The following is a 14647-nucleotide window of genomic DNA, read 5'->3' on the forward strand; positions in this document are numbered from 1 at the left end:
TAAGCAGTGGCATAAATATTGAATACCTATGGCCATATCCTAGATGAAGGAAATGTCTGGCCTACAGTAAAGACACATACTTCACAAAAGTATTCTTTAAGTATATAAATACATTTGAAAGGGAAGTCTCTCTTTTTTCCTTTTTTTTTTTTTTAAAGTCAAACTCTTTAAGATTCAACTTTAACATATTCATCAAAATGCAGCTAACAGCACTTTGGTTTTAATGTTTAAAACTGGAAGGCTAGATATTAGGGGGAAATGGCTTTATTAAGTTTACTTCTACACTGAGTAAGGGAGGGAAGAGACATATTTGTAACTGGCAAAAAGATCAGTTCTTGGCTCTGAACACAGCTCCTTTTTAGATCAGTGTAAACCTGTACAGTACTGGCAATCATACAACACCTGAAACTGCAAACTATTCCAGAAACAACTGGAATAAAGGCATACATGTCTATGTAAGGAAGCATCATGGAGAACATCAAAATTTTGGCCTAATTTTGATCTTGTATCATCAGGCATAATCAACTCCTTTATATAATACTCATTTTATCATCAGCATTTTAATTAAAAGGCTTGCAATTATAATGACAAAATTACAGTTTTGTAAAATAAGAAAACTGTATTTACGGGAACATTAAGTGTATCTTTCCAGCGGCCAAACAACTGGATATGATCTAAAGATGCATTGCTTTAAAAAAGCAAGGCAATTCTTCAATTTAGAAGACTTGAAAACATTAGTATGTCATTTCCCTTCTCCCCAAACATACACGTAAGTGTACCAGAAGAACCATGAATAGCAACTGTTCTTATGAGAATGTTTTTCATGAAAAGTTCACTTTACCTCCCACACACATCAAGCTGACAATTGAGAATCAATTCAAAATGTAAGCACCTACGTCCTAAGACAACCCTCAGTGCTCAGCGACAAGTCTGTCATCTGCTTAATTTTGGTTTGGTGAGGGACATGGAGGGTTGGTTGGGTTTTTTTGCCTTGGTTTACTTTCATTTGTTTGTTTTTATAAAGATTCATCAACATGACAATTTGTAGCAATTTATTAACACTTGCAAAACCAACTTCCTCCTTCAGAAAGGCCATCTCTCAACTAAAGGTTGAAAACCGGTGCTGTATAAATGCTTACCTTCCAAGAGATCACAGCCTCTTTAAGCTACTGTTTTGCTACCAGCCTCAACCAGACCTACCACTGATAAGAACAGCCGAGAAGATCAAACCTGGGGGAAAGCTGGCATGCGTGCCTCTCTCTCCAATAAAACCGCGCCGTGTCAGCACTGTTGTTTGCTTCTCTCTCTCTTGCTCCCTCCCCGCCCCCCCCGGAACATAAAATCTAATAAGTGAAGCAAGATCTGCAGGATCAAAACACAATTTATTTCTCGCCAGTGTGATGTGGCATACACGAACACCTCACTAAACATCACTCTTCACAGGAAGCAGACTAGCCTAGAATAGGCTTTGAAACTATCAGGTTCAAAAACTGTGAAACCAATCATGAGAGAAACCTTTTTGAAACAGCAACTGCAAAAGACCAACAAAAATCTGTCAGTTGGGTGAGGTGTTCCTCCTGCAAGGACCAAATTATACTCCTTTTCTTTAGCTTATTATTATTTAACTATGAAAGATCTCTTGGAACAGTAGCTTGCTGATATAGTACAAACAGTCTTTATGTTTTCACATATTCCAGGAAGGTGGGGTTCCTCCCTAATTTTAACAGAGACCCATAAAGATACAAAGGTAGATGCTGGTACAACTATGTAAATGCACGAATTACTCATTGATCGGCTGGGTTGAAGAAATAAATGAAGTACTAAAATGGACTCTTTCCATCACAAGCTGCATGCTCCTGTGACAGGGCCCTACTGTTTACTTTTATTTTTTTACTGCATCAGCCAGATTCATAACTAAGATTCCTAGGAAATTTTGTGAAACAAGAAATAGTAAGTACTAATTAACAATTCTAAAGAAAGTAATTAAGTAGTATCTGTAGTTAACCCCAGACTGTTTTGCTAGGTCAGCAATGCAAACTTGTTATACTGCGATCAGCTGTCAGAGTGTTGTCACTAGCAAAAAAGATGATAATCGAAACTTTAAATGCACGTCTAAAATTTCATTTTGTAGTTTCTGTGGCTTGAAATTAATTGTCGATATTTAAACAGCCTAGAGTATGCTTCATACAGGCCCACACTCTCAACCTAAACAAAAAGAGAAAGAAATCAGAAGGAAGTCTGAGCTACTGTTTTACAGGTCCTAAACTCCTCTGTGGACAGGAACAGTTCATCACATTTTCTTCTTCACATCAAATTTCTTTTAATAAATATCTTCCACTAAACTCTCCTCAACCAGCTTGCCAATATTTCTAAGCTACCGAGAAGAAAAAAAAAGAAAACCAACCTCCAAGCCTGTGCAATTTGCATATAATTCTTACAAAGTTCATCATTTGATACTACTCATTTCTAGATATTCATACACTTAATTAATATGTAAATCTGTTTAATTATGAGAAGTATCTGGGGTTTTTTTACATTAGGTCACTATACCTCATATTCTTGTTTCTTTAGGGGTTTTGTTTGTTTAAAAAAGAACAAGGTTCCCAGTTCCTACTATTTCAACCACAAAATATGTTTTCAGGTTTTTTAAGGTAGGAAGTATTTGTCATAACTACTAAATCAAACCACCACTACAATAATAGTACATCTTCCCACATCATCAAATGTTACATTAAATAAAACTAAACACATATGGGAAGCAAACTTGTTACCAATTTTCAGTAAAGACCCCCGAACTTCAATTCAAACCATACACCACCTTGACAGAGTCACCTGTATTTTAAATGCGAGGAGCTGCTTCTAAGGATCAGGACCAAATTTTGCCCTTTCAAGAAACATACAAAGACAGAAAAAAACCCCGTCTATATACAGACTGGCAGTAGTCACTTGGTAGGATCTTTCTCTTTAAAATACTTTTTAAAATACTACTTTATTTAACTTAGGGGAAAAACAGGGAGGTGATCTTCTGTTTTCAGAATGTTACGATGCACCCCTGTATTAAGACTAATTACTTACCCAGGCGCTAAGCTGCCACTAATTCCTCTGATTTCAGTTGGAGCTGTACCTACCCAAAGCTTCTGAAAACCAAGCCACTTATTTAGATATCTACATTCAAAAAAGCTGGCCTCTTAAAGCACCCAGCTAGTACACGCTAGAGACACAAATTATTAACAACATAATCAGCATGAGCCATAGCCAGTATACAAACAGTCCTGAGTGTCTGTCATAAAAGCACAGAAATAATGAGGTGCAAGTAACCTTAGTGTTTACTTCCGTTTAGGTTAAACTCAACAATCTGATCTCGCCTGACAGCAACCCCAAACAACCTCTGGCTTTAGATCCAGGTCGCTCACTACATGACGAGAGCAGTACTTTGTTCTTAAAAATGTAGTCAAGAGAGAGATATTACCATGTGTTTATCCAAGTTGCTGGTGGTCTAGCTGAAGTAGCCTACAAGCTTTTCCGAAAGCGGTTTAATGCCTCTAAACGCCGATTAGATGAGAGTCACAGCTATGCAAGAACGTTTTAAGCAATTAACTGCCTTTGGAAAAAAACTGTATAGTCTGAATTACCTTTTGCACTGCATGTGCTAGAATGGTCTTAAGACTGAAGGTAACAGCTGTTATCTCAGTGGGACTGTCTTGTTTCTTGTGTCATAATTATATGGTAATATTTCTGGAGGGCAACAAATTTTGTTTAGAAAGCAGAAACAGTAATAAGTTGAGCCACATCAAGTCCCAGTGACAAAGCAAGTTGCTGGAGTGACAAAGTGGCATTACTGCACCACTTGGGAAAAACCAATAATGGCACACATAGCATACAGCTTTAAGAAACCCAAGAAAGCAAGCTTCAGGGAAGGAAATCACATGTATACAAACACTGATAATAAATAATAATAAACAGAAGGTCTGTTCATTACATTATGCAGAACCTGGAAGAAATCATTATTCATCTGCCTGCCTGCTCAGTCTGTATTTTAGTGCAGGCTGCAGGAAATAATTTCCAGTATTAAAAAAAAAAAAAAGACATGCAGGTGGATGGCTTTGTGTATCTGATTTCATCAGAACTCTGAAACATAAGTGCTAGAAACCAGAATAATCAAATGAAAGACTACAAAGCAGACTAAACCCACCTCAAAATAAATGAAAAAAAATGCATGTACATACACGCATTACATGGAAATCAGAAAGAGGGACTTGTCGTCAGCTCCTTGAGCCAAAGGTTATCATGCTGAAAACAGAAAATCTAGTTAGCAAAAATATTTTGATTATGCAGCTTTCCCTTTGGAATAAACTAGCAAGAAGGAAGGAGTCAAATTTACTTTGTCCTTTTATAGGCAATTCTTGAAGAAAGTATAGCAATAGTCATAATTTTCAGCATTTCTAAAAACGTCATATTCTAATTACAAAGTGCTGTTAATCTATGCACACACACAAAAAGGTAAAAAAAGGTTTATTACATTTCAGTCTAAGAGATTACCACATTACTATTTATTTTTATTGGCAGCGTGCCCAAATATCCCAGATCTGCAAGACTGATAGTGAAAAGGAAAATATTTCAGGCCTCAAAGAGAGCAGATCTATGGTTGCCTGGAATGTGTAAACAGCCAGAGCCTGTTTTACTTCCCACCCCCACCTCTCACCATACACACCTCCTCTACCTAACCCCTCCTAACATGAGCAAGGAGTGCTGCTCTCAAGCAGAAGAGAGAACAGAAATGTAGAAACATCAAATAACAAAATTCCTGACATTTTAAGATGCAAGAATTTGGATTTACCAAAATGCAATGGTACCATATGAACAGCTGGAGTCTAAAACAAAATCAGTACTGCATAAGACCCCCAAAAAAAGAAAAAAGAAAAATCAGTTGAGCAGGCTTGCTATGTGACAGACCTGAAAAACACAAACTAAGGGAATCCAAATGCTCCTCTCTAGATTATTCTTTGTGCAACTAAAGATCAGCCAGATCTGCGTTCTGTCAGAGAATACTGATCACAGCCCTACAAAATAGAAGGGATATTTTCATAAAAATCTACACAATACAACAAAACTGATGCCAAAATTTAATGTTGGTATAAATTACCTTTTGTGAAAACAAAGATTATTACTTGCATAATGATATATACACCCACAAAGCAGTAAGTCATAAAAATAGATATCATCACATCCTTAAGAAGTTTACGATATCATTAGATCAGTGGTTCTTAATCTCTTTAAATTTGTGGACCTATAAAGATACCTTGTACAGTGAATTTGAACAGAATGACAACAGACTTCCTTCCTCCCCCCTCCCCTCCCCCCCCCCCCGCCACAGATATCTCAAAAAACAGTCTGTGTGTCCCCTAGCAGCTTGCAAGCCACGGTTTGAAACTACAGAATTAGAGAACTGGTAAATATTACTGCTGTTATTTACCTAGTAGCTTTAGTCTTCAAAAAACAAACCAAACAAGAATGTACCAAAAAAAAAAAAAAAAAGAAATAGCTATTAAAACATCTGAGCAAATGGCTGTGTATGACGGGAAGCTCAGAAAACCTGAAAGAATAAAAAGGGAAAACTTGGAAAAAAAAAAAAAAATAGGTATAGTATAGTATAGAGTCAAACACCGAAAGGCAGTTTCATAATGTTGTTTACAAATAACAGGTCACACAGCTCTAGTACTTTTCCTTTCTTTTAATTTTACCATTTTTATGAATGCATTTGGCTACCATTCAAAAGAACACATCCATAGACTAATGAGGGTAAAATGCTGGCTCAAAGGAGACACAAGCAAACGGTCTGTCAGTAGAATATTTGCAAACAGTTGAAATCAATAATAAATTCAAGCTAACCAAATGCAATGCATACAAACAGAAATTAAAAGACCGAGGCAATTGGCAAATACATGAATGATGTTTCAGGCCACAGGGCATACTTTCTCACATACGTTAGCACGTTAAATAGGCTGGCAAGACATTCGCTCCACTTGAGACACCAGAGAAATAACGATATGTATTTCCAAAGACAATGCTAACAGCATAAATAATTATGTATTTACGTAAAACAACTATTTGTAGGATGTTTGAGTCATCAAATGAAAAAAGTTTGAGTCAGAAAATTTAAGGTTAGAAAAATAAACTTAATGCTCCTTCTGCGTAATTTTCCTTGTCTACTGTAGACAAACACAGAGCAACCACCCCAGAGAAAAACAGTAAATTAAAATAAAACACACACACCACATCACCAGCACACAGGCATACCCATTCTAGGGTTGTTTTGCATTTAGGAGCAGTGAAACCTTCATACTTATTTCTACGGCCAGCATCTAATGTGAAGGATGAAGCGTTGCACTATGCACTGTCAGGCTTCTGCCTTCCAACTGAGCCTCCCTGGTGTCAACCAAGCCAGCTGCAGGACTCGTACCTCGTACAACAGCGTCCTGCCGCTGCCTGACAGTTGCTTTATGGGTAGCTGCTGCTAGAGTTTCCTAGACCTTTTGATGTGGGCTGGCCTGAAAAACTAAGGGCACTTGACTGAAAAAAGTCATAGGTTCCAATCATCCATCCAAGCTGGTCACTTTTCAATGTATGCGTTTGCAACCTCAAATTGCTAAGTCTTACACTTCATACTGCAAAATATTAAGCCTAAGTAAATTTCAACATAGCCAACACAGCTCCTGCACATTTTAAAGAAACTGGGCTCTAAATCTCGGCTTCATGTTTGTCAGCTACAGAGACTTCAAAGAACATTGTGAGGCTTCAGATAAGAATGGTATTCAAAATAGGTCGTGAAAGTTATGCCATACAAAAAAGACTACTTATGTGGGCTACGGAAAAGGAGAGGGACACCACAATCTCTGTTTCATTACAAGAACACTGACTGCCAGGACTAAAGCTAAAAATCACACATGTCATCTGTCGCTTTAAAAAAGGCTTAGAAATGTTTACTTAATCAGTCAAGAATCTGTGCTGCCATCATATAAGGCCTGATCCTAGAAGTCTCCTGCACACGCCAAATATGTTTTTGCAATATCAGGCCATAGCTATAACAGGATTTGTTGAATGTTCAGAACACAAACGGTATCATCAACTCTGTCCTTGCTGGCGTTACCCTTGTATCGTGGAGCTGATAGAAAGAAAAACTATGAAACACAGAAAATATCCATTAAAATGAAACCTCTTAAACTTGACCAGAAACTCCAATAGTTTTGGGGGTGGGGGGGACCCTAAAAAGAAAGTTTAAAAGCAATTACAAAAAGGTTGGAAAAACCCAACAGAGGCTTGTTCAGAGGCAATCTAATACCCTAAACCCAACTGTTAGCCAAGAAACTAACTTACAGATTAACAGAAGATTAACAAATTAAAGCAATCATTACGTCTAACTCTAAACTGACCACCAAAAGGGAGATAAAACTTTTTTTCATTATTTTCTTTTGATACTTTGCTATCCTAACTTATAATTTGATGGAAAATGGGATTGTACTTTAGTAAGTACATTCACACTTCTTAATAAACTAGCAACAAAATAAATTGACAAGGTGTTTTGATCTTTACAATTCTTCAAAACCAGTCATTAATAAAATCTTCATAGTAGTTCTGCAGGATGGTAGGCAGTGTTTCCAGCTGTGGAAAGGAGTGCCCTATCAATTGCCTTGTAAAGATGTTAAGAAACAGATTTTTTCTTTTAATAGATATATATTCCAATTTACTTAACAAAAAAAAAAAAGGGAAAAATGTTGTACTGCAGAATAATCTCATGGCGATACGAATACAGAAGCAATCAACTACAACAGCATTCACTGTAATTATCTGAACACTTTTTAAGTATGTACAGGATACAGGTCACCATATACTTTTAGTAAGAGGAAATTAAATTTCTTTCTTTCACAATGGACTCCATGTACATAAACACCTGCTATGCACAACAAAACTTATCTACAAAGCCACCATTCACTGAGCATGATCAAATTGACAATGTATAATTGCATTTAACATGTTGCCATCAAAGGACACAGAACCCTTCCATGTTTCAAGTGGTTTTTTAACCCAAAATATATGCTGTTAGTAATGTAATAGATACCATGATGAATATATCGTTTACCCTAAGCAAAATTTAAAATAAAAAATTTAATCCAGCAGTGAGCACATATGCATACAAACACGCAAAACATTAGAAAAAAGACACACAAAAAGCCATTGATGTAACCACAAATCATCACTAACATATTAGAAAATACCCACATACCATATATACTACCATCATAACACCGAAGAAATGCACAGGACTAAGTGTTTTGAAGGCATGTCATCTTAGCCAAGAAAAATATACAGTTCAGAAAATTCCTAAAAATTTTTCGTCAGCTACTTGACGGTCAGCCAGTTAAAACCAGTGGTGCCTAGCTTTCGAGGTAACCTACTCCCACTCTTCTTCCTCCTTCTTGTAAACTGCCCATCAGGGCCTAAGCTACATTGTTTTTTACCTAACCTCTACCCAGCATTACCAGACTAGGTAGTAAAGACATGATGGTGGTCTCCCAGAAAAGTTGATTTCATTCATCAGCAGTGAGAGTAATCATTATGTTAACGCTTTAGTAAATTTGAGCCGTATGTAATAAATAGGTTCTTTCCTTCCACTCTAATACTGTATTTAGGGCCATCCTTTCAGCTTGCCTTAGGTTTTTTCCAAGCACATAAAATCCTGTGAGAATGAAGCTGGATGAATTTTTACGATACGCTGTCATGCACTACTTTTAAACTAACTGGCTCATTTAAATTAACTGGTTACGTAAGATACTTATTGATACAGGCAGAAGTATCAAAGCCGAGCGTGTTTGGGTTTTTTAATATAAAAACAGATTCCTACAAATACAAATGAGCATTGTTAATGAATTATAACACCATCAACTCAAAAAAAACAGTAATACTGAAAACGGAAATAAAGAAACCTTGAATACCTTTCACAGAATGACACAAAATCTGTCTTGTGAACACCATGCAATGTTATTAAAGATGTACCTGCTTCTGTTCTTTACTTTCATTTTTGAGGATAGGGATAGGAAGGAAGATGTGCTCCTCATTAGAATAGTCCTTGGGCCTGCCTTTTATCTGTGCCTTCCAGATTACATTATTTTAGTTTAAAAGTCAACAAATTAAAAAGTAAACTACATTAACTACATAAAATTACAGAACATTAAAAAAGGACAAAACTCAATCCAAAAAGTAAAAAAAAAAACCCAGAAGTCCAAGTTAAGCTACAATGAAAGAGTTGAATGCATGTAATTGGCAGCATTACCAATACCTTCTGAAAAAATTAGAAAAGATCTGGTGTGTTTCAATCAATTCTGTAACCAAATTAATTCCTAGAGGTCTAATTCACATGTGCATGTAAATGGGCACGAGAAGAGTTAAGTTTGTTTTGTGACTGTAAAAAGCACCAGATAGATATCCTTGGAAACTAATCCCCACCATATGAACCGGCACTGTCTGTGCTTGGATCCTCTGTCCTACCCCGTCAGCAAAGCTCAACCCTATCTGTGGAGAACGCTAGGGAAGAGAGTAATTTTGCCTCCATCTCTCTGTTGAGATCAGGGTTTAAATTTTACTTCTAAGAGCAACCAAAAACTAAACAGAATAAAAAAAAAGAAAAAAATGAAGATACTATAATTTTGAAGTTTGAATGCATCCCTCAGCCACATACGGTACCCCAGTTGTCGCCTCCTGGCCTCACCATGCTCAGTCAGATGTACAAGCACAGTATCCACTTGCCACATTTCAGCAAGCACATAATTAAAGGGCGTCGCACCTCTGTCTTCTCCCAAAACCTGACATCCAGCCTGGCCCAGTCCTACATTCATTTTGCTGGCTCTGCACCACCTCAGGTGCTGCTGACTGGAGCTTGAGCCCTGAGCATATCCTACTTCAGGGTTTAAAAGCCTATCCATTGCACTCCAGCACTGTTCTCCAACCTCAGGGTGACTCCTTTTCTCCAAAGCTACTTTTTGGACTACCTTAAGGCTATCTACGTATGTATACATACGTGCACATGCACACACATACGGCAATTAGTGTAGTTCATTTTAAACAACTGATATTTGTGAAACTGATTACTGGTCAATAATCCCAACTGAGACTATGTGCTAACAAAAGTCTTAATACTAATGGGTCTCTGGACGCGCACGTATCCTCTACCGGTAGCAACTAGACTAAACCCACTGGCATAGACACCAAGCAACTTGTAGCTGCTAAATGACACTGAACTATCATATGATTATAACAATTCCTAATTGTAAGTTACCAACATACATGGATTTGCAAAAAAATCCGTATTTTTACTTCACTTTATAAAAATCTCATGTATGTACTAACTATATGCTGTGAAGGTCAATTCTTTTGGAAGAACATCTTTCCAATGATTTTGCCGTAGGCTACAGGGTTGTGTTCAAATTGGCACAAACTCATCAGTGGACACTTCTAAGCATGAAACACAACAACAGCTGTATACATGTTAATCATAACAATGCAACAGCTTCCTTCCAGCAGAGCTATTATAACATGATTATTCTGTTCAGAAATATAAATTGTAAATAGTTGGCTTCACTCTTGAACTACGGAGAATATTCTGCAGAGTCTCCATTCAGTGGTAGAGGATTAATGAAGAGCTGATAGCGCTACACAGCAAAATACAGCAGAAGCCAAAGTTGTACATCCAGCGCAGTTTGCTGCCTTCAGAAAGGAGCACAACAAATGTATTACTCTGCAGAACGACAAAGGGAATCTACCCACCAAAAGAAAATCCTCTTTGTTTTCTGGAAGACAATGTCAAAGGATATTTTCCAAGTATTTTTAATGCCTAAGGGAAAAACGTTGTTTCTTCGCTGTATCAATAATTTACTGAAGGTATGGGAAAGTTGTGTATCAATCAGGGGGGAAAAAAAAAAAAAAATCACATTTGATGTTACCACATCTTTCCACCTAACAAAATCATGATTTTATGTGAGAAAATGCATTCTAAACCCACTACATAGTAGTAACAGGTTGAACTGTAACTAAGATTTAGGAGATCAAATGAAATTTAGGTCAGTAAACGCAATCACATTTTGAATGGCAGTGGAGCAATGTATAGAGTAACCGTTACATATTAATGGAGAACACTGCTTTTTAAAAAGCCTTGTTTCACCCTCCAATGGCAAAGAGAGTCAATACAACTCAGCACTTAATTAGACAAAAGTATTTTGATGAGTGTATATATATATATAATTATCACACTTTATTAGTGGTACTACGAGTAGCATAAATAGGCCACAAGTCGTGTCATCTAAGCATCAAAAGGCACTGTTTTGTCCACGTGTTTCGTGTACTATGTAGCTTCTCGTAGCAAATGAGTAAGATTCAAGACCCAAGCCAAATGGTACTTACGCAATGCACTTAGCTAAAATATTAAAGTAATTGCTTCTTCATACTACAGTATTATTATCATGATTTTATATTGAATGGATACCATAGGGTTCTTGGCATAAAATTCTGTTATAGCTTCATATAAAATTATGAATCTCTACGTGCACTCCAATTTAAATAGAACAAGCAGACATGTATTGACCATCTGCACTACAAATAGAGAAGGTCAAGAAACGGGGTTAAACACTGTGATGCCCCTTTTATTGGATAAAGTCAACAAAATGATAAAAATGGAAGCCAAATCATCAGATGCGCCTAACCCCAAGCCTCTTTTCCTACCACAGTCATACCAGTAACCCGGAGTGAAAAAAGGGACTGGTGGCTGGGACCTGGCCAGAGGATTACAGAGGCAATATACAGACTGCATGTACACCCATACGCTCTTCTGTCCTCAAACAACAAGTGAAGAAACCCAATACCTGCTGCTAGAGTCCAGTATTTTGAAAGCATGAATATCACTTAAACTAAAGACAAACATGCACAAGAGAAGCGATGCAAGATGCCTGTGCTCCTTAACCTTCAAAATAAGCCATGTATCCATAGTTAAGCTTGCTTTCAGTTAAGCTAGCAGAAGCAATTTCGTATTTCTATGGAATTACTGAACATTAGTAACTATAATTTATAAATCTCCACCTAGGATAAGATCTCTACACAAGAAGAAAACTGGTAAGAAATGATAACCTTTTCTTACAAAATTGAACATCCTTCTTTGATTCCCCCTAGCTTTTACACAGTCCTAACTTTGGGGGGGGGCTTCTTGTGTTTGTAAAACAAAATACCGACAGTCATTCTTAAATGAAATTCCATTATATTAATGACCAGACTGCCACAGAAAAAGCCTTTAAAATATTCTCTTGTCTACCACAGAAAAGAAAAATAACCCAAACCCCATTTTTCACCTTTGGACGTCTGTTTCAGTCATTAAAATGACAGATTTTGTATTGACAGGAAGGCTGCTACTCCTATGTAGAGCCGTAGTTCCAATGTTTTTGTTTAATTTCAACCAACTTGTCCAAGTAGGCCATTTGGTAGAAACCTATAAATGGCACCCAGGGGGTCTGGGTTCTTGCTGTAAAGAGGTCAGCTATTTCCTCCTAACTAAAAATAGGCAAGAGGAGGGAGGGGAAGAGGGAATGGAGTCTAATTTAGCAGCTGAAAAAGAGTTTACAAAATTACTTCCATCTTGCCTCATAATGAAGATTATGAAAAAAAGAATCTGCGCTCAAGAGTTACAAACCCTTGATCGCTTTATAGGCAGGCTGGTGTACATAATCTAAAATAATACTAGGAATTAAAAGAGTAATAGTAAAGAGAACTCAGGGTACGGATCGCACGTCACGAATGCGAAGGGACGCCCGCACCCTCTTTGCGCAGAGCAGCCCGATTTATTGGCAGGGGTGCTGCCAGGTGTTAACTCTCCTCTCTCCTACCAGCTGAGGTCACACTGTTGTCCCGCAGGTAAGGCACTACAATCAGCTGCTGTTCCCCTGAGTCAGTTTTTTTCCACCATTTACCCTCCTGGCTTTTTGTCTCCCTCAGTTATTCCCATTACAACCTTTTCAGGGCGAGAATCATTGTCTACGATATTCCCAAGACGGCCCTGATTTGAACGGGGGCCCCTTGGCACTACTAAAATATAAACAACATCAGTTCAATACCGACTACAGCATGAATTCTAACACTGGACTCTAACAGAAGCCAACAGAAAATAGCAAGAGCTAGTGGCACCAAAGCACGCGCCCACACCCTATCTACAGCCATCGCCAGGCTGAAGCCCTGGGATGGGTTTTCCAGACTCATCTCCACGATGAACCAAACTCAGCACGTCGCCAAATCCTAGGCGTACCGCACTACTGACTTATCTCAGCTACCGAGAAACAACATCCCATCTGCGCTGAAGGACGTTCTCCTCTACCCCTTCCAAGCTCAGGGATGTAGGCCTTTAATGACTGCTGCTGCCAGAGGAATCTCCGTTCAGGAAGCTCTTCCTGGAGGCACGGCGCATTAGACACATCAAGTGGACAACAGGTCTACTTCTGGCCCCGTCATCACGGAAATGGGAAAAGCCTGTCTGCAAATAAATAGGAGGACCAAAACTGGACAAACTGGCGGAGCAGAAGCCCGACAATTCCAGGCGCAGACATGTCCCCCTCCCCCATCAAGGATTTAATTTATTTTTGCTCTTTTGATACTCTTATTGTTGAGCGTGGAGGATACTTGCCACCCGCTGAAAAGAACAAGAAGTAGCATAATTCACAACAGTGGCATGACAGAGGACACTGGAGTTACTTAATCGGGTGGGGGAAGGGCAGAGGATGTATTCAGATGACAACTTATCTGCAGAGGTCTTTTTTTTTTTGTCCTGTGAGACTTGGCTAGTTGTGTAGTTGCCAGTGTTTACATGTATGTGTAATTTTTAATCCTCTTTGCTTCTGAAACACACTTTTTCATCTTAGGGGGAGGAAAAACAACCTTGGTTGTTGCTTAGCTTGCTGAAGGTGTTAAACTGAGACGACTACAGGAGCTCTGCTCAAATCTCCACCAGTTTTACCATTATTGCATGTAGCCCAAGAAAGGTTTAATGTATTTTTAATGTGATAGCATCCTCCCCCTCTCGCTCTCCTTTTTCCTTCCACCCCCTCTACAAACCTCCTGTGGGAAAGCTTCCCTTTTTTACTATCACTGTCCTTGAGATGTTGCAATTATTATCTGTAATTGTTTAAAAAAAAAAACAAACCCAAACCAATGCCGAAACACACTAGGACAATCCTGCTCTCTTGCCAACAACATCTGCTATCACAGAAAGAATACATTTGCTTCCAAACCTGCCGAGTGTCTCTGTATTTGACAGTACACTAACCGTCGGACAGGAAGAGGCCTAAATCCAGCATGTGCAGCCACATGGTAAGCAAGGTATATTATGTTAAATCTTGTACCTGCCACACGAGCAGTCTCGGTTAAAGAATTGCTAATAAATGGGCTAAGGAAGAAAGATACGACATTATATTTGTCACGAGGAAAGACCTTGTATTTATTACCTACAATCAGATTTCCCTCCGGCACGGTATATTTATTTTCATACTATTAGCCTAAAATACCAGTCTTGAAATTTTAATTTTACACTCCATTTTATTCAGGTCATCACTCGAGGAGCACT

General features: G+C 38.1%; 1 protein-coding gene across 6 annotated transcripts in view; it reads right to left on the minus strand.

Moving 5' to 3' along the window:
• The window catches only part of TBL1X (transducin beta like 1 X-linked), a 202792-nt gene that overhangs the window by 185674 nt on the left and 2471 nt on the right, over positions 1-14647 (minus strand). The gene's annotated exons all lie outside the window — the stretch shown is intronic.

This window comes from Aptenodytes patagonicus, chromosome 1 (genome assembly GCF_965638725.1).
Source record: "Aptenodytes patagonicus chromosome 1, bAptPat1.pri.cur, whole genome shotgun sequence".
NCBI classification, from domain to species: Eukaryota; Metazoa; Chordata; class Aves; order Sphenisciformes; family Spheniscidae; genus Aptenodytes; species Aptenodytes patagonicus.